Source organism: Bos indicus, chromosome 1 (genome assembly GCF_029378745.1).
Source record: "Bos indicus isolate NIAB-ARS_2022 breed Sahiwal x Tharparkar chromosome 1, NIAB-ARS_B.indTharparkar_mat_pri_1.0, whole genome shotgun sequence".
NCBI lineage: Eukaryota > Metazoa > Chordata > Mammalia > Artiodactyla > Bovidae > Bos > Bos indicus.
This window is the reverse complement of record NC_091760.1, coordinates 136,720,648-136,746,059: the sequence shown is the minus strand read 5'-3', so window position 1 is coordinate 136,746,059 and position 25,412 is coordinate 136,720,648. Positions and strand designations below refer to the sequence as shown.

At 40.3% G+C, this 25,412-nt stretch overlaps 1 protein-coding gene across 3 annotated transcripts in view; it reads left to right on the top strand.

Annotated features, from left to right (window-relative positions):
- TMEM108 (transmembrane protein 108) overlaps window positions 1–25,412 on the top strand; it is a 388,204-nt gene that overhangs the window by 75,151 nt on the left and 287,641 nt on the right. Inside the window, exon 3 of one of the 3 annotated variants that reach the window (XM_070794743.1) lies at window positions 18,878–18,940. The exons of the other annotated variants lie outside the window; for them this stretch is intronic. The gene's annotated coding sequence lies outside the window, so the exon portion shown is untranslated. The remainder of the gene's footprint in view (window positions 1–18,877; window positions 18,941–25,412) is intronic. 3 annotated transcript variants of the gene reach the window in all.

Here is a 25,412-nt window from a genome sequence, read left to right as displayed (position 1 = left end):
CTTTCCAATTTGGATGCCTTTTTTTTCTTGCCTAATTTCTCTGGCTAAAATGTCCAGACACATTTATTAAAATGTGTTTAATAAAAATGACTGGAGTGGAATCCTTGTCTTGTTCCTGATCTTAGAGGAAACACTTTCAGCTCTTCACTGTTGAGTATGGTGTGGTGTTAGTTTTGGGCTTGCTAGATATGGCCTTTATTATGTTTGGGTATGTCAGAAGATCAAACAATTCAATCCTAAAGGAAAGCAATCCTGAATATTCATTGCAGGGACTGATGCCAAAGCTGAAATTCCAATACTTTGGCCACCTGATGCGAAGAGCTGACTCATTGGAAAAGACCCTGATGCTGGGAAAGATAGAAGGCAGGAAAAGAAGGGCACAACAGAGGATGAGATGGTTGGATGGCATCATCAACTCAATGGACATAAGTTTGAGCAAGTTCCAGGAGATGGTGAAGGACAGGGAAGCCTGGCATGCTGCAGTCCAGTGGGTCACAAAGAGTTGGATGTGACTGAGTGACTGAACAGCAACAAATGTTCCTTCTATACCTGCTTTGTTGATAGTTTTGTTTATTTTTTATCAAAAATGGATGTTTAACTTTTTCAAATGCTTTTTCCTGCATCTAGTAAAATGATCATATGATTTTTATCCTGCCCTTTTTTAATGTGGTGAATCACAATAACTGACCTGCAGATGTTGAACCATTCTTGTATTGCTGTCATAAATCCCATTTGATTATGGTGTGTGATCCTTTTAATGTATTGTTTAATTCAGTTTGATAATATTTTCTTGAGGATTTTTCATCTATGTTTTTCATGGATTTGGGCCTGTAGTTTTCTTTTTCTTATGCCATCCTCATTTGGTTTTGATATCAGGGTAATGCAGACCTTGTAAAATGTATTGGTATTAATTCTTTAAATATTTGGTAGAATTCACAAGTGAAGCCATCTTGCCCTGGACTTATATTTTTTGGAAGGTTTTTTTAATTACCAATTTAGTGTCCTTGCTAGTAATTGATCTGTTCAGAGTTCCTATTTCATCATGATTCAGTCTTGGTAGATTATATGTTTTTAGGAGTTTATCTGTCTTCTAGGTTGTCCAATTTATTGGCACATAAATGGGACTTCCCAGGTGTCTCAGTGGTAAAGAATCTACCTGCCAAACAGGAGACATGGGTTCAATCCTTAGGTCAGGAAAATCCCCTGGAGAAGGATATGGCAACTCACTCCAACGTGTTCATACCCGGGAAATTCCATGGACAGAGGAGCATCATGGCCTGCAGTCCATGGGGGTCTCAAAAAAGTTGGACACAACTTAGCAAACAAACAGCAACAATTGTTTATAATAGTCTCCTAAGATTCTTTGTATTTCTGTGGTATCAGTTGTGACATCTCTCCTTTATTTTTTTATTTCTTTGAGTCCTCTCTTTCCCTTTTGTTGAGTGTCACTAAAAGATTGTCATGTTTTCTTATCTTTTCAGTGAACCACCTCTTAGTTTTATTGTTCTTTTCTTGTCTTTCAGTTTCTATTTCATTTATTTCTACTCTTATCTTTGTTATTTCTTTCCTTCTACTAATTTTGGGCTTCTTTGGTTCTTTTTCTAGTTCCTTGGGGTATAAAATTAGGTTGTTTATTTGAAACTTCTCTTGTTTCTTGAGATAGGCATTTATTACTATGAACTTCTTCTCTTAGAAATGTTTTTCCCACATCCCATAGATTTTGGATTGTTGTGTGTCCATTTTCGTTTGTCTCCAGGTATGTTTTGATTTCTTCTTTGATTTTTTCACTGACCCATTGGTTGTTTAGTAGCATATTGTTTAGCCTGTGCATGTTTCTGTTTTTTTTTTTTGCAGTTTTTTCTTGTAGTTGATTTCTAGTTTCATATTGTTGTGGTCAGAAAAGATGTTTAATATGATTTAAATCTTCTTGAATTTATTGATATTTGTTTTGAGACCTAGCATGCTATCTATCCTGGAGAATGTTCCATGTGCACTTGAAGAGAATGTATTCTGCTGCATTTGGATGGATTGTTTTATTGATTGTCTGTTTGGTCTAATGTGTCATTTAAGGCCAATATTTCCTTATTGACTTTTTGTCTATGTAACATATCTATTGATATAATTGAGGTGTTAAAGTCTCCTAGTAGCACTGAGTTGCTGTCCATTTCCCCCTTTCAGTTCAGTTCAGTTCAGTTGCTCAGTCATGTCCAACTCTTTGCGACCCCATAAATTGCAGCACGCCAGGCCTCCCTGTCCATCACCAACTCCTGGAGTTCACTCACACTCACGTCCATCGAGTCGGTGATGCCATCCAGCCATCTCATCCTTTGTTGTCCAATTTTCCTCTTGCCCCCAATCCCTCCCAGCATCAGAGTCTTTTCCAATGAGTCAACTCTTCGCATGATGTGGCCAAAGTACTGGAGTTTCAGCTTTAACATCATTCCTTCCAAAGAACACCTGGGGCTGATCTCCTTTAGAATGGACTGGTTGGATCTCCTTGCAATCCAAAGGACTCTCAGGAGTCTTCTCCAACACCACAGTTCAAAAGCATCAATTCTTTGGTGCTCAGCTTTCTTCACAGTCCAACTCTCACATCCATACATGACCACTGGAAAAACCATAGCCTTGACTATACGGACCTTTGTTGGCAAAGTAATGTCTCTGCTTTTCAATAAAATGCTATCTAGGTTGGTCATAACTTTCCTTCCAAGGCGTAAGCGTCTTTTAATTTCATGGCTGCAGTCACCATCTGCAGCAATTTTGGAGCCCCAAAAAATAAAGTCTAACACTGTTTCCACTGTTTCCCCATTTATTTTCCATGAAGTGATGGAACCAGATGCCATGATCTTCGTTTTCTGAGTGTTGAGCTTTAAGCCAACTTTTTCACTCTCCTCTTTCACTTTCATCAAGAGGCTTTTTAGTTCCTCTTCACTTTCTGCCATGAGCGTGGTGTCATCTGCATATCTGAGGTTACTGATATTTCTCCCAGCAATCTTGATTCCAGCTTGTGCTTCTTCCAGTCCAGTGTTTCTCATGATGTACTCTGCATATAAGTTAAATAAGCAGGGTGACAGTATACAGCCTTGATGTACTCCTTTTCCTATTTGGAACCAGTCTGTTGTTCCATGTTCAGTTCTAACTGTTGCTTCCTGACCTGCGTATAGGTTTCTCAAGAGCCAGGTCAGGTACTTATCAGTAATGGGTAACAATGTTATGGGATTTATCCCTCCCCTCCAGGTTTCCCTTTTGGAAACCATAAGTTTTTTTCATCCTGTAAATCTGTTTCTTTTTTGTAAATAGTTCACTTCTATCTTTTTTAAAAGTTAGATTTCACATATGAGTGATATTATATGATATTTGTATTTCTTTATCTGACTTACTTCACTTAGTTTGATAATCTCTGAGTCCATCTTTGTTGCTACAAATGCCATTATTTCATTCTTTTTTTAATGACTGAGTAATATTCCATTGTATATGTGTACCACATCTTCCTTGTGTGTTCCTCTGTTGATGGACATTTTGATTGCTTCTGTGTTTTGGCTTTTGTAAACTGCGCTGCCATGAACACATTGAGGTGCATATATCCTTTCAGTTTATGTTTTTTTCCTGATGTATGCCCAGGAGTGGGATTGCAGAGTCATATGGTAGCTCTGTTACCATATAGTAATATATGTGAAGCCACTTTGTTTATTATCAGCTACTTTATAAATTTATTTTATTATAAAGTGAAAATATCATTTCATGTGCAGTTTTGTCACTTTGCCTTTCTGTTTATTGAGTAATGACGTATGTATATAGGTGGCACTGAAGAGGTTGCTTTAAAATTACTTACATTGTTTTCTTAACATGGATTACATTTACTATTACCTATTTTATTGTTTTACTTCTGTCTAAATGTTAGATTTCTATGTAGCTTTATTTGTAGTTTGGCATCATTTAGTAATTATCCAATGAAACAGACATGCGGCTTACTATTATTTTCTAATGAATAGATCTGTTAATAAAGGAAGATAAGCCTTATCATATCCATTACTCTGTATGGATGCTGCAATGATCTCATCCATGACTTTATAAAGAACTAGCTGTGGAGTTCCCATTGTAAGAATATTTAATTTAGGTTTCTTACCAAACCTTCTGGTTAGAGTTAGAGTCAATCTGAGAAAGACCAAGTAAATCAAGGATAGAGCAGGATTGCTCTGTGAGGATGGACTGAAAAAAGTGAGAATTTCAGCCTGCTGCTGCTGCTGCTGCTGCTAAGTCACTTCAGTCAGGTCCGACTCTGTGCGACCCCAGAGACAGCAGCCTACCAGGCTCCTCTGTCCCTGGGATTCTCCAGGCAAGAACACTGGAGTGGGTTGCCATTTCCTTCTCCAATGTATGAAAGGAAAAATGAAAGTGAAGTTGCTCAGTTGTGACCAACACTTCGAGATCCCAGGGACTGTAGCCCACCAGGCTCCTCCATCCATGGGATTTTCCAGGCAAGAGTACTAGAGTGGGGTGCCATTGCCTTCTCCGAATTTCAGCCTAGATAGACACTTATCAATGGGGCCATGTGATGTAATCAATAAAATGGTGAAGCATTAGGATTTGCTTAAAACCCTCAGAAGAGTCCTTTTGAAAATTATAAATATGCAGAGTTCGAGTCCCCTATGCCAGATATTGTCCGTAAGATTGCAGTGACAGCTCCCATTGCCATAGCACTTCACCATTGTTTTACCAGCTCACCAGGTACTTTGCCTCATGCACTGACTGCAAAGTTTGTTCCTCTCACTATACCAGCCTCAGTTAAAGCTTCATCATTTCTTCACAGATTTACTTCAACAGCATCTAGTCTTGATTCCCCAAAGCATTCTCCATGTTTCCCGTATGATCTTTATCAACCAGGAATCTTGTCACATCAGTGTCTCTTCTATGTTCTAGAAGCTTCTTCACATAGCTTCTATGTGAAGCTACATGTTCTTGCATGTGTGCAGAGCTTGCAGTTATATTGCCAACTTCTCTAGCCTCATCTGTTGATACTTGCCTATTTATAATCCTGGCTTCAGTCTTCTTAAATTACAGTGGAAACCTTCTGATCTGAGACATAATTTTTAATACAAATATTAGTTGAAATAGAGACCTAAAAATGATACATTAAAATTTTTTATTTTAACTTAAAACATGTGTTCACATTTGTTCAGCAGTCTTTTGATATAGGGCCAAAGCCTTTGCCTTGAATGTGGCTCTACTTGTCAAAGTACCTCATCAGTTTTCTTGTGTAACCACACGCATAATATCTCTCATGATTTCAATTGAGTTTCTTTCAAGTAGAGTGAATGAAAGAGCAGAATCTTCTAGGTTGCTATGTTATATTTTCCAGTCTTTTATAGCCATCTCACTCACTTGTAATTTGACAGTAACTTTTTGGCAGCTAGTCTTTTTGAGTTGTTTTGAAAGAGTCAACCTAGTTTTCTTAGAAACAGTAACTTTTTTTTTTTCACACTCATATTTCACTAACTTATATAATATTTAATTAAATAATGTAATGTTTAATTAATTTGATTATAAAGCCAAGCACAACTGGCATACACAACATATGGTTCCCATATGTTGGGAACCAATACAAGTGACTCTTGGCAAACATTTCCCTCACCTGGGTGAGACATCAAGTGCCCTGGCCCACTGGAGAGAATCCATTAGTATTTGGCTTGAGTGTCAAGATGTCTTTCAGAGAGAATGGAGAGTGTTAATTCAGAAGTTAGTTCAGTAGAAGTCAGTGAAATGAGTTTTTCAACTGTGTTTACAGCCCCTTAAATAAGTCGTAGCCTCTTCTTTTTAAAATCTTGGCCACCTCTTTGCTCTCAGATCCTTACAGATTGAATTCTGATAGCATGGCTTCTTCCAGAAAGCTTTTCCTCATAGCCCGTCCCCTTCCAGCTAGTTGCTCCTCCAGTTTGCTCACTTAGTGTCACATGCTATTGCCTAAAGTGTCCCTGTGAGTCCAGTGAGACCAGGACTGTGTCATTTATCTCTGACTCCATAGTCTTGGCTTTTAGAAAGTATTGGATAAATGAACTTGAATTTGTTTTTTCAGGAGGTGGTACAAACTGAAAAATATAAATACGTATCCTTATTATTGACACTCTTAATATTTCTGAACTTTGAATAGGACTTATAATAAATGTGTTTGCTTATAACCTCAGTAGCTATTATTGAATTGATGGTGTATCTTAAGCATCAAAGCAATGAAGTAGGTAAGAAAAGCAAGATAGATCACTTCAGGGACAGCTAAACCTTAATAAGCGTAGTCATAGAGTGTAACAATGCTTTTCTATAAACACCCCTCCATGCTGCTTCCAGAATCTCTCTTCTGGGCCAGTGCAGCATTTCTTGTTGACCCCTAGGTCTTAAGGGTGACTCAAGGTAGGAATGCTGTACAGCCCATGGGTAAACATGAAGACTGGAGTCAGAGTGCCTGGGTTCAGATCTCAGCCCTGCCTCTTACTCTGTGTATTCAGAGAAGTCAGGGCCTCACTTTTCTCATCTACAAAAAGGAGAAAATCATAATTTTTAAATGATCCACAAAAGCCACTTAGAGCTGCTTGGCACGTCTGTGCTTTCAAGATAAGTTAACAGATGCTATTGCTATTATTGAGATACCAAAGAATTCATAAAAGTCGTCTTATAGATAGTATAATTACAGATGAATTTATAAATGCTTTCATAAATAGTAGCATCCCTTCTGCACACTCACTGAAAGGAATTCAAAGAGGAAATACTAGGTGGGTAGATATTTGAATCTGGAATCTACCATTTGCCAGTTGTCACGTTCTGGACTATTTTCTTCATGTCTCTTAGTCTTGGTTTCTCTACTTATGAAATAGAGATGATAGCAGTGCAAGGCTTGGAGGGTTATTATGGATATTAAATTATAGGATGAATGTGAAGTATGGCTTTTGGAAGATAATAACTTTGATAAATGGCATCTGTCTCTGGCAATTATCATCAGTCACAGACTTGGTATACAAAATAAAACTTTGTTTATAACCGAATTTTACCTCTTGAGTCTCCATTTTTCTCTTTTGGCTGAAAATGAAATCTTGACAACTTAATGGTAAATTCAGAAACTTCCAGACACTTCCCCTCATTCTCTAGTTTGAGCAAACACTCAGTTGATTTTGGGTTTCTTTCCTTCTGCTTTCCACTTTGCTTCTCCCTCAGGGTAAGCTTCTTGGGATTAGGTGTTATTCTGAGATCTGTGACACTTCCATTCAGATGTAGGGTTTCCAGTGGTCTTTGGGTCTGCCGAGTGCACAGCTGAAAGTTTTCATTCTGCCTTCCAGGCCCCAGACCCTGCTGATACCTCAGGCCTTCCTCTCTGATACTATGAGGGAAACTCTTGGTTTTCTCTCTCATCTCGCTAGAAAGCACAGACCTGTATGGTGGCCCCCATGCATGTCCCTGCTCTCCTTGTGCTGCTGGCTCTTCCATCCTTCCGGATCCTGCTAGGTGCTAAGCTTCTCTCAGCTTCTGAACTCACCTGAGGTTTCTTTTGCTTTATCCCCCATCCACATAGACTTGGTTCGAAGTGCAGATAGGGAGAGAAGGCTGTTTTATTTTCAGAAACCCTCTTACTCTTTGGATTAGTTTTCCATTGCTGCCATAACAAATTACTGGACATTTAGCAGCTCAAATAACATGCATTTTATTATCTCACAGTGTGTGTTAGGAGTCTGGGGTGACTTAACTGACCTCACAGACTTGGATTTTATAAGACTGGAATCAAGGTTCACTTCAGGCTTACTAGGTTGTTAGAAGTTCCTAGTTTCTTGCCTTTGTATGCCTGAGACCCCCATTTCTTTGCTGCATGTCAACTGGGGGTTGTTCTTAGCTTCATGTGGCTCGCCACTTTCCTTGGCTCATGGCTCCCTTCTTCCGTCTTCAAAGGCAGCAATGGTGGGTTGAGTCTTCACATTTTTAATCTCTCTGACCTTTCCTCCTTTCTCATCTTTTCTGCCTTCCTTTTCCTGTGCCTCTCCCTGACTTCTCTGACTGAGGTAATTACATTGGACCCACCCAGATAATACCTCTGTCTTAAGGTCAGCTTATGAATAACCTTAATATCATCTGTGAAGTCCCTAAAGAGCAATACCTAGATTAATGGCTGGATTAGTAGCCAGGAACAGGAAATGTCAGGGGAGGTACATCTTTAGAATTCTGCCTGTTGCACTCTTATCCCAAAACTCCTCTGACTCTCCTCTGTCAGTGGAGGGATAAACTGGCTGGGCATGTATTCCCCAGTTCTCCAAAAATCATCATTTATCCTAGGAGCTCAGCTTTTGATATCTGAGACATGTTCCAAAGTGCCAAACTATTTTCTCCATCGTAGGTGTCAAGATGCCCTGACTGTCTAGAATTAAAATTAACCTTTCTCCCTTCTATCATGTGTATCCCATGGACTGTGTGTGCAGAAAGGCCTTCCTGTCTCTTTGGATGGTGATTAAAGGATAAAGGCATGCTAGTTTGATTAATCAAACATTTATTGACTATTTTGTAATAGACAGTGATATGAGAGATTCTGACCTGAAGAAATGTATAAGCTAGTAGGAGTGAATTTCATGTAAACAAGTACTTATAATAAATGCACAATGTGAGAAGACTGTGTAGGAATACATATGGTGCTGTCAGAACCGAGAAGAGGACACTGGGCCTTTCAATGGAGAGGAGAAAGTTTAAGAAACAGTGGTGTACAGGCAGGCCCAGAAGGAAAGTGGTGGTTGAGAAACAATTTTACTTATCTGCAGTCTACAAAGTAGTTTTCTATACTGAACTTCATTTAGTAACCACACTTACTTTTTTCAGTAGGGATTATAGTATTTCTGTTACAGATATAGGAGGTAAAACTAGGAGATTTGCTCATAATCAGACTCCAGGCTTTGACTGACTGAGATTGAACCCAGTTTCACTAACTCTAGATCATGTGCTTTTTTTACTAACCATTTTAATATGAGCAGGAGGCAGAGGGGCCAACCTTGTGGCAAAATGGCAGAGTGTGGTGGCTGGTATGGTGCATACAGTAGCTAGCCTCCAATAGCCTCCTACAATCCCCACCTACTGGTATTGACACCTTTGTATAGTCCCCTACCAAATGGGATTGGGCTGGCCAGTGTTACCAATAGGATATTACAGAAATGATGATGTCTGATTTTGAGGCTAGGTCAAAGCAGACCTTGTAGCTTGAAGCTGGCTTTCCTGAGTCTCTGTTTTTGAAGGGAAATAGCTGCCATGCCCTAAGAGACCAGCATTTCTTTGGGGAGGTGCCCTCCGCAAGGCTATGGGAAAGCCATCTTGGCAGCAGATCTTCCACTTCTAGTCAAGCTTTCAGGTGACTGCAGCCTCGTGGCAGATCCTGAACTAGAAGCAGCCATAAAGCTACTCTCAGATTCCTGACCCACAGAATCTCTGTGAGGTATTTATCGTTGTCCTAAGCCACTAAGTTTTGGGCTAATTTGTTTCATAGTAATAGGTAGTTAATACAGCATGGGTTTTACAAGAGCAAGTAATATAGTAGTATTTAAATGGTGTTAAACAGATTATAAAAAACCTACTGTGCAGTCTAAGAACTTTAGTTTTTATTCTGTGTAAGGGAGACACTGTAGGGTTTTGAACAGCAGAGCCCTTAGAAAAATAGATTATTGGTGAGCCTCTTGAATATGGAACATTTACAGATTAACTGACTTTCATGCCGTTTGGGCCTGGAAGGCAGTCACTGAGGAATTAAATATCTTATAAATACTTCTGTCTCATCTTTTTCTGAGTTTGAAAATCTTAAAATCTGTATCTGACTCTTTGAATCCTAGGAATCATAGTTTATTTTTATTTTTCTAATTGGTAGAGAGCTTCCTCCTTGCAGCATCCCTACAAGGCTTGTACAAGCCCCTGAAAGAAAAATGTCTTGTCCTAAGAGTATGCTCAAGGCAGATCTGTGAGTCACCACCTGAAGAAGTGTACATAGTTTAAGCATGTGATGATTAGATTTCAGCCAAACACAGACACAGAGAGAAGTATGTAGTGGGAAAACTCTGATCAGGAGCTTCTATTCTCTGGCCTTCTGGTGCAGTCAGGTCCTTGGTTAGCTCTATCTGAAGGCTAGGGGCAGAATGATACAGTGGAAAGAACAATATTATTAGAGTCAAGGGGAAAGTGCTAATTCTCACTGAGCCATTGGCAAGCTGTGTAATCCTGGGCAAATATTAAATCTCCTGAGTCTCAATATCTTTGCTCATAAAATGAGAAAGGGTTGGATTAGATGATTCCCAATGTTCATTCTCATTACAATGTTCCATGACATATGATTCCTTTTACGTGATATTTCTGTCAAAATTGAGATAATATGTATCTCTGGGGAGAGTTTAGAGTGATAATCTAACTGTTCTAAAGGGAATAAGACAAATATTATAACCAAAAATATTCTTTGGAAATTTTTGTATTGTTATTAGACACAATGTATATCCATTTGCTTGGTTTTATGTGTAACATGAGTATTCCTCTGTAATTATAAGAATTACTTAATTTCTAAAACTCATAAAGATTATGGTGGAAAAAATTAGAGATGCTGCTTGCTGTTGAATGAGTTTATACATAAGTCAGTAAGTCTGTGCCATAGGTATTTTTCAGTGTGTTTTATGTTCTGTCTAGTAATTGCAGTTTTAATTGATTGTTGTGACTTTTACAATCATCTTAACACCTTGCAGGAGGAGCAGCCTTCTGCCGGTGAATATAGAATGATCTTAGCTTTGGTGCAACATTAGCATACAATAGGAACTCTTAGGCATTGCGATTTGTAGTTATTACGGATTTTCTTTCCAGGTTGGTAAGTGGAGATGGCACTCCTTATAGAACAGTACAGGATAATGAAATCTGCCCATTAGTCACAAATCCTGTATTTTAGCTTCCATTGTAATTGTAGCTCTTCTTCACCAAGCCTGTTTTGCCCACTTTTTTTTTCTTTCTCCTTTTTCTCCCATCCATCTCTCAGAAAACTGGTGGGAATGCAGTCAGATAAACAAGCAAATAAATGAAAAGGAAGAAAATCAAGGGGCCTAGATGTTGCAAGAGCTTCATAAACTCAAACTCTGGCAATTCTGGAGTTGATTTGAGTGTAGGGAAGGAGGTTGGGGAGAAGGTCACCAGGTAAAGTAGCTTGCCCTATTTGAGTACGTAACCCCAATTTCAGACACTGGCAGACAGGAAGACAAGCAGAAATAAGTATTTGGTGCTGGATATGTAAAAGGATGCATTTTCACGTCATCCTTCCACTGTGGACCTTATTTACACACTCCAATAGGGGATTTTTTCTTTCTCCACACTCCTTTCATTCTAAGAGGATTACACCATCCATTGCTTTCTGTCCACAAATCCTCCCACGTGATTTGATCAGCATGTTTGTGACATTTTTGGTTGTATCAGGAATTGACCATACCTCTAATGGTCTGTGGAGAAGGCAATGGCACCCCACTCCAGTACTCTTGCCTGGAAAATCCCATGGACGGAGGAGCCTGGTAGGCTGCAGACCATGGGGTCTCGAAGAGTTGGACATGACTGAGCGACTTCACTTTCACTTTTCCCTTTCATGCATTGGAGAAGGAAATGGCAACCCGCTCCAGTGTTCTTGCCTGGAGAATCCCAGGGATGGGGGACCCTGGTGGGCCGCTGTCTATGGGGTCGCAGAGTCGGACACGACTGAAGCGACTTAGCAGCAGCAGCAGCTAATGGTCTGAGGAGGCAGCAAGCATTACCGGAGGGCCAGAATAGCCAAAGGGTGTGAATTCATTACTAACTTATAGAGCAGGGCCAGATGGATACTGGTATTCTTTTTTTATTCTTTTCAAAACTCTGACTTGAAACAGATATTATGCAAATTCTTGAACTTAATGAAGCAAAACTCTTATCTCCTAAGGCTTTGTTTCTTAAACTTGAGTTGCCAACCCAGACACTCAGACTTCCTGATTCAAGGTACATGAAATAAGGCCTGATAATTTGTATTTCTGACAAGTTTCTAGATGGTGTGGATTCTGCTGGTCCCATTTTGGAAACTGCTGTCCTAATGGTTCTTCCAACCTGGAGCGATTGGAAATCAGGTTACAGAGCCCTGGGGTTTCTCAATTCTTTCACTCCTTTGAGGCCAGCTTGTGTCTGTCCCACTGCTGCTTGGGTATGGGGTCATGCGTGTGTGCCCATATTCTGTCCTTCAGAGCCAGAGTGCTGAGAACTCTGGGATGCCCGACCATTGGAATTTCTGAACATGGTATAAAACCAGAGCTCTGGTGCAGAAGTTGTGATCCCCTTGTGACCTTAGGAACATTGTCATTTAATCTGGAAAATAACACTCTAGGTGGGAAGTATTCTCACTTTTATCTGTGAGGAATTGAAACTTGAAAAGTGAAAATTACTTGCCCAGAAGTAAATGGCAGAACTGGTATTTGAACCCAGGATTAGGGCTTCACTGCCTGATTTTCCTTCACCTAATCTCTGTTTCTCCTGTGTTCCATTTTGATCTCGTTCCTCATTATTATGTAACCAAGATTACACATTACACAGATTCTCTTTAATTAGGGTTTGAATTATGACTTACATATACATATGTGTGTATTCATATATATATACACACATGCTCCTTGGCTTCATTTTTATTATTTTGCATGTGTATCTAGTATAGTATGTAATATGTGTCCTTGAAGTTGTCCTAAAGCAGATTAGAACAGGGCAAGAAATACATATATGCCTAGTGCACATACATGTTACTATCCACACACAAACTAGCTTTTCCTCTATGCCTCACATTAAGTCTAAGAAAATCTGCCTCTTTGATTGCCATTGATTTATACTAAGTTCCAGCCACACCCTTGACTGCCATCAGTAAATAAATGGAGATGAAACTTGATTTGCTGCCCTTCCCTTCCCATGTTCTCCCCAGTACTTCACCAAAAAGGAAGAAATTTAGGGCATCGTTTAATTCTGGGGAGATGGTTGGCAGGTCTGTATTGACAGATCCACTCTGTTGGAAAACAAGAACAAGACCTGAGGGCTTTGGAGAGTATGTCTGCAGTGAGACACTGCACATTAATAGCAGTGCAGGTATTTTCCTTTACTGTAGAAAACAGCTCTTTTTCCACTGAGAGGTGGAGCAGGGGAACAAACCAAAAAACAAAAAATTCTGGTGTCTGCTGTTGAAGGCTGTAGGGAACAAGGAACTGGGTTACAGGAAGAATGGTGATAGGGAGGAAAGATTGATCATCGTAGGTACCCCCCCAGGAACTAAATGACTGGGAAATATAAAATCACTTGTTTTTAAGTTTACTTGTGGAAGTGGGTGTTGGAAAGGTTGCAGCTTGTAAGTTATTGTGAGTAGTGAAGGAGGGTTGTTTGGAAACTGAAAGGAAATTGTAACAGCAGATGTGGCTGGGTGGTACGTTATCACCGGGTGAGCCAGGTAGCTGGTGGGTGTTGGAGGTACATGCATGCTTGTGAGGGTACTTGGGTTCAGCTGTGTGTGGTTTTCTGTACTCTCCTAGTGTTTCTCATGGTTGAAATTGTTCACAAGCAAACACAAGATTTGCAGTATGCTCTAATGGTTCCCTAGTATATCACTTGCATTGAAACAAATTTTTGTTTTCAAAGAAGCATTATAGCACAACTGGCTTTAGGTCAGTTCTCAGATGATTCCCTGTTTCCCTTATTAGAATACTTGATGGCCATCTGTGAGACGAAGGGCATGTGAAAATGCCTCTTTTGTACATATTTTCTTTCCTATCTCTTATAAAATTTTGTTGTTGTTGTTCAGTCCCTAAGTCACGTCCTACTCTGTGACTCCATGAACTGCGGCATGCCAGGCTTCCATGTCCTTCACTTTCTCTGGAGTTTGCTCAAATTCATTGAGTTGGTGATGCCATCCAACCATCTCATCCTCTGTTACCCCCTTCTTCTTTTGCCCTCAATCTTTCCCAGCATCAGGGTCTTTTCTAAAGAGTCAGTTCTTTGCATCAGGTGGCCAAAGTATTTGAGCTTCAGCTTCAGCACCAGTCCATCCAATGACCAGATGCCATGATCTTTGTTTATTGAATGTTGAGTTTTAAACCAGCTTTTTCACTCTCCTCTTTCACCTTCATCAAGAAGCTCTTTAGTTCCTCTTCACTTTTGGCCATTAAAGTGGTATAATCTGCATATCTGAGGTTGTTGATATTTCTCTTGGCAATCTTGATTCTAGCTTGTGAGTCATCCAGCCCAGCATTTTGTATATTGTACTCTGCATATAAGTTAAATAAGCCGGGTGACAATATACAGCCTTGATGTACTCCTTTTCCAATTTGAACCAATCCGTTGTTCCATATCCAGTTCTAACTGAATATTAAAAAAATTAAGTAATGAGTAAATCCCCCTCATTTTGTGTAACATCACAAAAAGGATGTTAAATTTTGGGGGGAGCCACATAAAAATTTCCCATGTAGCAAAATGGCTTTGTTAAGGTGATCTGTTCTCACTCCATCTCCATCCCGACCACAACCTTTGAGCCAAGCCACGTGGGGCTGAGTCACTGATGACTGAATGTTTGTTTTCTCCCTGATGATTTTCTTTGACTGATAGCCCAGAGAGGTGCCTGTTGAAGTGGCCCTGTGTTTTTTGGTGAAGTGTGTGTACTCATTTGTTCTAGCTCTCAGAGCATTCCCCAGGGTCACATTTATTGATTTCAGGATATGGCTGTGTGTATTAGACACTTCTTGACAATTGCATGCACAGTATTTGTGATGGTTAATTCTGGGGTACACTGGGTGTTTTATCCTTTTCAGGTCCATCTTGGGAAAAAGGGAAAATTCACATGGAGAAAGAAGCAGCTTCACATCTTTGAGCCTACATTTGCAGGGGAGTCATGTCTGGCAAAAATATAGATAAGGCAGTGCTTTTGGAAGGAGTATCTGGTCATTTTCTTCAAGTTCAACATCTCTCATCCAATTAGATGTAGCAGCTGGATCCTCGTTTGTGCATTCCAATTACAGAGAGAGAAGAGTTGAACCACTTGTGGTGGCTCAGATGGTAAAGAATCTGCCTGCAGTGCAGGAGATCCAGGTTCAATCCCTGGGTCAGGAAGATCTCCTGGAGAAGGGAATGGCAATCCACTCCAGTATTCTTGCCTGGAAAATTCCATGGACACAGGAGCCTGGTGTACTACAGTCCATGGGGTTGCAAAGAGTCAGACACGACTAACTACTTTCACTAACATAGTGTTATATCTGCTGGGAAAGGTAGTATCATTATCAACATGTAGGAAATTTTAAAAAATTTAAATATAGGTCCTAGAATTTAGGGTTAGAAGGAAATGGGAAGAGAAAGGATTTTTTTGTGCTATGCTTCACCTTACAATAAGGAATTTGAGTCTCATAGAAGAGGCATAATAAGCCATCAGATCCTGTCTTGCTATAACATAAAGGAACCAGGACTTAAGACACTAGCTCTTCTTGTACCATGATGCTGATTTTTGTAATTCAGTGAGTTCTGACCACTTACGTAAGAATCCAGGAGCTCTCATTCTGTTGTTGCTGTTCCCTTAACCCTAGTGTTTGTAACACATGCTTGATTTGATTCCCCTGCTTTACCCACTTCAATTTTACTTTATATTTTAAAGCTGAGAAAAATGAGGGTTGCTTTTATTTAGGCCACGGCTACCACTAGTTGCTTTGCTTTGGTTGACATCCTTTCTTACCTCAGCGGATAGAAATATGAGTAAGAATATCCTTGTACAAGGAGGACAGAAGTGCTAGCCTTCTCCTTATGGAGGCCTATTTTCCAACAGTTCTGTTTGATCTAGTCAATCCTTGAATGTGTTACTAGAGATATGAAGACCTAAAAAAAGAAACCCCCCAGAAAATTTCTAACAAAAATGTTTACCTCCTCAGGATAATTTTTTAAAGCCAAATTGGAAAAAGGTGTATTATGAAAAATGTTTAGAATGAAATGCAGTATTTCAGATATAAAGTGTTCATATGCTATGTTGCCTTTAATCCTTCAAAATGAATTCTTACAAGCTTATAATTGGAGGGTGTTTATGAAAGACCATTTATGGTGTCAGTTTAGTATAGTCTCCATACTCCAAAGACAAGCTAACGTTCACTAAGTACTCATATTCACTAAGCACTTACTGGGTGTCATGCACTATTCTGCATGGCTCACAGGAAATCATTCATTTAATCCTCAGTACAACATCTTGAGGAAAATGCCGTCATTAGTCATTTGACTAATGACTAATGGCGTAAACTGAAGTTCAAACAGTGGCTTGACTTGCCTAAGGCCACATGCCGGTGAGTTGAGGAGATGGAAGCCTCTACTTGTGTCCAGGCTTTCAAGCTTACTCTCCTAGTAGAAATGAGAGGAGAAGCTGGAAGCACCTGTGTTACTCATGCTTCTCACACTTATCAGGGCATCCGCCCAGGCAGTTTTGTTCTCCATTAAAGGGGACTAAAAATAACACACAATTCTCCTGTTCACAGATTTGTTGTGGTAATCCAAGAAGATAAGGGAGAGAAGTCAGGTTTAATGAGCATATACTATGAGCCAGGGACCACAGGAATGGATGTGTTTCACATAACATCAGCCATTGCTGCTGTCCCTGTTATCACTGTTGTGCAGTTATCAAATTCTCTGTTGACTACTGAGTCACTGCTATTTTCAGAAGATGGATTAACTGCCATCTGTTCTCACGTTTGGGTCTTCTAGTTGCCTCTCATGCCTGTCTTATTCAGCCGATTTCACTGGAGGCAGGAGATTATTTTTAAAGTGATACATGTTATTTGTAGAAAATTTGGGCAAAGGATTAGAAAAGGCAGTTAATGAGGAGGAAACTCAAAAGGCTATCAAAGTATTAGAAAAGATACTCCAAGTCACTAGTGCTGAGAGAAATGCAAATTAAATTGATAATGGCATGTATAGCGTTTTAGAGATCTCAGTTATGCCCAGTGTTTCTGGGACTTTGGGGACCTTCATGCATTGTTAATAGGAGATAGACTGATGCTACCATTTTGGAGAGCCTGTGACACTACCTGTTTGAATTAGGGCCACTCACACCCATAACCCAGATATTCTACTCTGGAGATATATGAAAATGTCTTTGTCTTATATATATATATATATACACACACACACACACACGTATATATACATATAATATATATGTATGTATATTTAAACACATGCATATATATATGCATATACACATGCATATACACACATATATATATATCCCTTTTATATATGTGTGTGTGTGTGTGTGTGTGTGTGTGTGTGTGTGTGTGGAGAAGGCAATGGCATCCCACCCCAGTACTGTGGAAAATCTCATGGACGGAGGAGCCTGGTGGGCTGCAGTCCATGGGGTCACTAAGAGTCAGACACGACTGAGCAACTTCACTTTCACCTTTCACTTTCATGCATTGTGAAGGAAATGTCAACCCACTCCAGTATTCTTGCCTGGAGAATCCCAGGGACAGGGGAGCCTGGTGGGCTGCCGTCTATGGGGTCTCACAGAGTCGGACACGACTGAAGCGACTTAGCAGCAGCAGCATATATGTGTGTATGTATGCGTTTGTGCATGCTAAGTTGCTTCAGTCATGTCCAACTCTGTGCAACCCTATAGACTGTAGCCTGCCAGGCTCCTCCAGTATTCCCAGGCAAGAATGCTAGAGTGGGTTGCCATGCCCTCCTCCAGGTTATTTTCTCAACCCAGTGATTGAACCTGCGTCTCTTATCTCTCCTGCATTGTGTGTATGTAAAGCACCATACTAGGACGTGAGTGTATTCACGCAAGGTTATTGTGATGGTAAGAGGGAGTCTTACCGCTGAAGAATTGATGCTTTTGAACTGTGGTGTTGGAGAAGACTCATAAAAGTCCCTTGGACTGCATGGAGATCCAACCAGTGAATCCTAAAGGAAATCAGTCCTGAATATTCATTGGACAGACAGATGCTGAAGCTGAAACTCCAAAACTTTGGCCACCTGATGTGAAGAGCCAACTCATTAGAAAAGACCCTGATACTGGAAAAGATTGAAGGCAGGAGGAGAAGGGACAACAGAGGATGAGATGGTTGGATGGCATCACTGACTCGATGGACATGAGTTTGAGTAAGCTCTGGGAGTTGGTGATGGACTGGGAAGCCTGTCATGCTGCAGTCCATGTGGTTACAAAGAGTCAGATACTATTGAGTTACTGAACTGAACTGAAGAGGGACTTGGAGGTAAACTGGTTGTCCTTTACTAACAAAGTGGTTAGTTCAAATTTAGTTGAAAGAGCATAAAGGAGTATGGTGCATAAGATGAACATTTATCAACATGACTGGATCTTAAGGGCATAGTGCCAAATGTAAAGAGTAAGAAAAATGAGATGCAGTACAAGTTAAATTACATGTCCACAAAATGATACTCATTTCTGTAAGTGCACAAAATGAGGCTATCTGCTTTCAAGCTTATAGTCTTAGTAGAAATGAAGGGAGATACTGAAGAAGTACCAGTTCAACCTGTCAGAGTTGGTTGTGTGAGGAATGAGGGCTAGAAGTGGGGAGATAAAAAGGGAAATAATAAATAAAGCAAAAGAGAACCTTGCAAGAACAATGATAATAATATGCCATAAACAGGGTAACAATAAATTCAACTCCTTGTAAAAGAAGAAAGTCAGAAAATACAAGTCAAAACACGAAAATAAAATTATGTGTAATTCTGTTTACAGATAACTGTTAAAACTTCAGTGAACATTCTTTTAGTATTTTGTATGTGTATATGTATATGTGTATTTTATGTTTATCACACATATATTTGTCTACTCAGTAAGTGAAATGTATATTTTTTTTTCATATCCTAGCTATGAAGATGTACTAAGTTATCTCTAAAATGCCTTCTAATTCTAAGACATTCTGTCTTCAGGGTGAGTACCATATCATCAAATTCAAATTTTAAACTGACTTATGTTCAGCATATTTACTAAACATTCTTAGTATTCAACCATGAGATGCTAGTACATTCAAAGGAAAATATATCTGCATATGCTTTTAACTCAAATAGTACTTATTTTGGCTTGATTGTTAGAGATCATTTAAGTGCATTCAGATCATTTCACAGGCTGACAGTTTGCTCTAAGTTTGGATCACAGTATCAGATGAGCATTGATTCCAAATGGAACAACTTGGTCTAATGTAGCAGAGAACCTTCCCAGTGAGTGACTGGATGGCTTTTAATAGGCTAGAGCTGAACACATGCCTTGCAGGATCTGAGTTCCCCAACATGGATCAAACCTAGGCCGTGGGAGTGACAGTGTTGAATCCTAACCACTAGACCACCAGGGAACTCCCTGAACAATTTCTGTTCAAAAACAAGCAAATTAGTGAATAATAGAGTCCTGAACTTTTAGTTTCAGTTTTATATGTGGACAATGAGCAACCTTTAATAAAGAGTTCATTCTTCTCTGCCAGGGACAAAAGCAGACCAAAGTCTATCCTGGCCTCTTAAAAAAGCCAACAGAAACCTCCCACAGGAGACTGAGATCTCAAATCATTGCACTCGTAACAATGATGGCGTTTCCATTGGCTGTTGTTGCTATGGTAATCATTGCTGACCTCACAGATCCTTTCCTAATGATGTTCTCAACAGGCTCACTTGTAGCATTTGCTCTGTGTGTATGTATCTATGTCTGTTTGCTTGTGACTAAGTTGTCCAGTCTTACTCTGAATCCAGAGTCAGAAGGTAGCAGGCACCATTGCCTTGCCAGTAATAATAAATGCTAAACAAAGATTTGTGAGGCTGGATTCAGTGCACTGGATTTGGAAAAACAACCAAAGTTATAAGGAGTTTCAACAAATCTCTACGGTTCTCAAAGTGTAGTCTTGGAAATCCATGTTGCTGGCTATTTTCTCACTTGAACAGTTTGGGCTGCTCATTAGAGTAATCAGTAAACATATGAAGTTTGCAACTCTCAGCCTGCAGAAGTTCCCCCATCCTGCCCCCCAGCTAGGAGGGAGTAGTTATTTTAAAACTACCCTTCTTTAGAATTTATCATTAAACTTTTCTGGGAGAAGAGCAGCATGGACTTAACAGGCTACTGGCTACTCACCAGGTTTCTTAGTCTCTGGGGTTGGTTGATAGTGGTTCTCACAGCCTGCTGAGTATAAGCCCTTCTTGAGACTCTGGTGCCGTCCAAATGTGGGAAACACTCAATGTTATAATATCAAGACTGTTTAAAGACTTCCCAATTCTGACATTTCCCCAAACCTAAATTGATAAAATTTTATCAGATTTTTGCTCTGCCTCCAATGAAAAAATAATCCTCCCATGATAATATAGTATTTGTGGTTATAGAGTACCATGAATATTAAATGGAATCAGTTTTTCCAAAAAGAAGGGATTGTTGTTGTTCAGTCGCTCAGTCCTGTCCGACTCTCTGTGACTTTATGGACTACAACATGCCAGGCTTCCCTGCCCTTCACCGTTTCCCAGAGCTTGCTAACCTCATGTCGATTCAGTCAGTGATGCCATCCAAACATTTCATCCTCTGTCGTCCCCTTCTCCACCTGCCTTCAATCTTTCGCAGCATCAGGGTCTTTTCTAATGAGTCAACTCTGAATCCGGTGGCCAAAGTTTTAGAGCTTCAGCATCAGCATCAGTCCTTCCAATGACTCTTCAGGATTGATTACCTTTAGGATTGACTGGTTTGATTTCCTTGCAGTCCAAGGAACTCTTAAGAGCCTTCTCCAACACCACAGCTTAAAAGCATCAATTCTTTGGTGTTCAGCCTTCTTTATGGTCCAACTGTCACATCCATACATGACTACTGGAAAAACCATAGCTTTGTTTGGATGGAGTTTGTGGGCAAAGTAATGTCTCTGTTTTTTAATATGCTGTCTAGGTTTGTCATAGCTTTTCTTCCAAGGAGCAAGCACCTCTTAATTTCATGGCTTCCATCACCATCTGCAGTGGTTTTGGAGCCCAAGAAAATAAAATCTGTCACTGTTTCCATTGTTTCCCCATCTATTTGCCATGAAATGATGGGACCGGTTGCCATTATCTTCATTTTTTGTTCTCAGTTTACATACTGTTGAAGCCTGGCTTGGAGAATTTTGAGCATTACTTTGCTAGCGTGTGAAATGAGTGCAATGGTGCAGTAGTTTGAACGTTCTTTGACCCCTTTGTTGGGGTTGGAATGAAAACTGACCTTTTCTAGTCCTGTGGCCACTGCTGAATTTTCCAAATTTGCTGGCATATTGAGTGCAGCATTTTAAGAGCATCTTTTAGGATTTAAATAACTCAACTGGAATTCTATCACTTCCACTACCTTTGTAGTGATGCTTCCTAAGACCTGCTTGACTTTGGATTCCATGATTTCTGGCTCTAGGTGAGTGATCACACCATCGTGGTTATCTGGGTCATTAAGATCATTTTTGTATAGTTCTTCTGTGTATTCTTGCCACCTCTTCTTAATATCTTCTGCTTCTGTTAGGTCCATACCATTTCTGTCCTTATTGTACCCATCTTTGCATGAAGTGTTCCCTTGCTATCTCTAACTTTCCTGAAGAGGTCTCTAGTCTTTCCCATGCTATTGTTTTCCTCTATTTCTTTCCATTGATCACTTAGGAGGGCTTTCTTATCTCCCCTTGCTGTCTTTGGAACTCTTTATTCACATGGGTTTATCTTTCCTTTTCTCCTTTGCCTTTCGCTTCTCTTCTTTTCTCAGCTATTTATAAGGACCCCTCAAACAACCATTTGCAAAAAGGCAAATGGTTGTTTTGCCTTTTTGCATTTCTTTTTCTTGGGGATGATTTTGATCACCACCTCTTATACACTGTCACAAACCTCTGTCCATAGTTCTTCAGGCACTCTGTCTATCAGATCTAATTCCTTGAATCTATTTCTTACTTCCATTGGTAGTCATAAGGGATTTGATTTAGGTCATACCTTAATTGCCTAGTGGTTTCCCTACTTTCTTCAATTTAAGTCTGAATTTGGCAATAAGGAGTTCATGATCTGAGCCACAGTCAACTTCCAGTCTTGTTTTTGCTGACTGTATAGAACTTTTTCCTCTTTGGATGCAAAGCATATAATCAATCTGATTTTGGTATTGACCATCTGGTGATGTTCATGTGTAGAGTCATCTTTTGTGTTGTTGGAAAGGGTGTTTGCTATGACCAGAGCATTCTCTTGGCAAAACTCTGTTAGCTTTTGCCCTGCTTCATTTTGTACTCAAGGCCAAACTTGCCTTTCATTCCAGGTATCTCTTGACTTCCTGCTTTTGCATTTCAGTCCCCTGTGATAAAAAGGACATCTTTTTGTTGTTGTTCTAGAAAGTCTTGTAGATCTTCATAGAACCATTAAACTTCAGCTTCTTTGACATTAGTGGTTGGGGAATAGTCTTGGATTACAGTGATATTGAATGGGTTGCCTTGGAAACAAACAGAGATCATTCTGTTGTTTTTGAGACTGCACCCAAGAACTGCATTTTGGACTCTTTTTTTTAACTATGAACGCTACTCCATTTCTTCTAAGGGATTCTTGTCCACAGTAGTAGATATAATGGTCATCTGAATTAAATTCGCCCATTCTGGTCCATTTTAGTTCACTGATTCCTAGAATTTCGATGTTCACTCTTGCCATCTCCTTTTGACCACTTCTGATTCACCTTGATTCATAGACCTAACACTCCAGGTTCCTATGCAGTATTGTTCATTACAGCATCGGACTTGACTTTCACCGCCAGATATATCCACAACTGGGTGTTGTTTCCAGTTTGGCTCAGCCTCTTATTTCCTTCTGAAACTGTTTCTCTACTCTTCTCCAGTAGGATGTTGGGCACCTACCAACCTAGGGAGTTCATCTTTCAGTGTCATATCTTTTCGCCTTTTTGTACTGTTCATGGGGTTCTCAAGGCAAGAATACTGAAATGGTTTGCCATTCCCCTCTCCAGTGGACCATATATTGTCAGAACTGTCCACTATGACCTGTCCGTCTTGGGTGGCCCTATATTGCATGGCGCATAGTTTCATTGAGCTACACAAGGCTGTGATCCATGTGATCAGTTTGGTTAGTTTTCTGTGATTGTGGTTTTCATTCTGTCTGGCCTCTGATAGATGAGGATAAGAGGCTTGTGGAAGTTTTTTGGTGGGAGTGACTGGCTGTGTATTCAACTGGTTTTTGGTCTGCTCTAGTGGGCTGGGCCATTTTCAGTAAATCTTTAATCCAATTTTCTTCTGATGTGTCAGACTATGTTCCCTCCCTGTAGTTTGGCCTGAGACCAAACTATGGTAGGAGTAATGGCAGTAATGGCAACCTCCTTCAAAGGACTTATGCCAGCATGCCATGGCTCCCAGGACTGTTGTAGTCAGTGCCCTTAACCCCACAGCAGGCCACTATGGACCCATGCCTCCACTGGAGACTCCTAGACACTCACAGGCAAGTCTGGCTCAGTCTCTTGTGGGGTCACTGCTCCTTTCTCCTGGACCTTGTGCCTACAAGGTTTGTTTTGTCCTACAAGAATCTGTTTTTCTGGGGGAGCTCAGTCCCTTGCCAGATCTCCAGCTTGGGAAATCTTTTGTGGGCCCTAGAACTTTTGCAACAGTGCAAGAACTTCTTTGATATAATTGTTCTCTGTTTTGTGAGTCGTCTGCTTGGTGGCTCTATGGTGGCACTTAATGGCGGCCTCCTCCAATGAACTTATACTATTTACCACGTTTCCTAGATCTGCTGGAATCAGAGCTCAAGTTCCCGTGGTAGGTCACTGCTGACCCGTGCCTCTGCAGGAGACATTCAGACACTCAAAGGCAGGTCTGATTCAGTCTCTTCTGAGGGTCACTGCTCTTTTCCCTGAGTTCTTGTGTGCACAAGATTTCGTTTGCACCCTCTGAGTATCTCTGGCGGATCTGAGGTTTGATTCTAAACACAGTTTCACCCCTTGTACTGTCTTGTTGGGGTTTATCCTTTGTCCTTGGATGCAGGGTATCTTTTTTTGGTGGGATCCAAGATTCTTCTGTCTCTGGTTGTTCAGGAGCTAGTTGCGATCTTAATATTGCTGGAGAAGATGAGTGCATGTCTTTCTACTCCACCATCTTGGAGATAATTTATAAGCATTTATGTTAAATTTTATGTTTGCAAAATACATTTTAGTTGCCTCTCAAATGAGAGACCTACAAGCCTAAGCCACTCCTGCCCCTATTTGATATCTCAGCTTTAGTAAGAAGGGCTCCCCAGGTGGCACTAGTAGTAAAGAACCTGCCTGCCAATGCAGGAGACATAAGAGATGGGGTTCAATCCCTGGGTCGAAAACATCCCCTGGAAAAGGGTATGGCATCCCACTCCAGTATTTTTGCCTGGAGAATCCCATGGACAGAGGAGCCTGGTTGGCTCCTCCATGGGATCTCAAAGAGCTGGACATGACTCAAGAGACTTAGCACAGATGCAAACTTTAGAACAATAGGTAATTTTCTTTGGACATTGCCCCCAAACCATGTTTTTCACTAGCAGAAGAACACATGAAGATACAACTGCTTAACATCTGAAAAGTGGCCGTTCCAGAACATAATAAGTCCCTTGTGAAATCACAGTGAGGCTGAGGGCTATGAATCCTTCCCCACCCAGGATTCTGTTTCCTCTGGATATAACAGATCGATGCTAGGGGTTGTCAGTTTACCATAGGGATGTGCAAAAAAAAAAGTGTTGTTACGTTCTAGGCAGTGTGGTGTGGGGCCATTGCCGCAGACCAAGAGTGAGAGGATTGGACTTGACAGTGGAATCTATCATTTCTAACAGTGTGGCCTTGATTGCATCAGTAACCTCTCCTACTTGTAAAATGAAGACATCTGCCTTTCTTGTCTCACCAGTGGTTGTATCAGATGAGTAACATGGATCATTCTTTGCAGCTTCTGGAGTGCTTTGGACATGTACTAACTCATTCACCAAAGTCTGATCATTCTGCACAGGCTGCAAAACATGTTTGCACATGTGTCTTTCCTGAGTCTAGGCTGTCAGGCTCCTTAGGCTCCTCAGTTTGCACAAGCTGACAGAGTGTATCCAAGAATACCAGATAGGGGAGGAAAGGAAAATAACAGAGAAAAGAAGAGGAAAAGGGTAGGTACTCCCCTCCACCTACTCTCCTGCTCCATTCAGCACACTGATTTAACTCAGTTCTTTCCTGCTTTGTATGCATGGACAGAGCCTCTTGTGATAATGTGCATGAACAGAGGAGTCGTTTTTTAAAAATAACTTGAGATGTAGTTGGCTGCAGCCATCTGACAGAGCTCTGGATCTCTCTCCAGCAATGTCATCCATTTGTAGCCCATTGATTCATGGTCTTTAATAATTTTTTTGAGGCAAATCTGAAGTTTACTTTATCTATGAATAAGGGACCCACCAAGCAA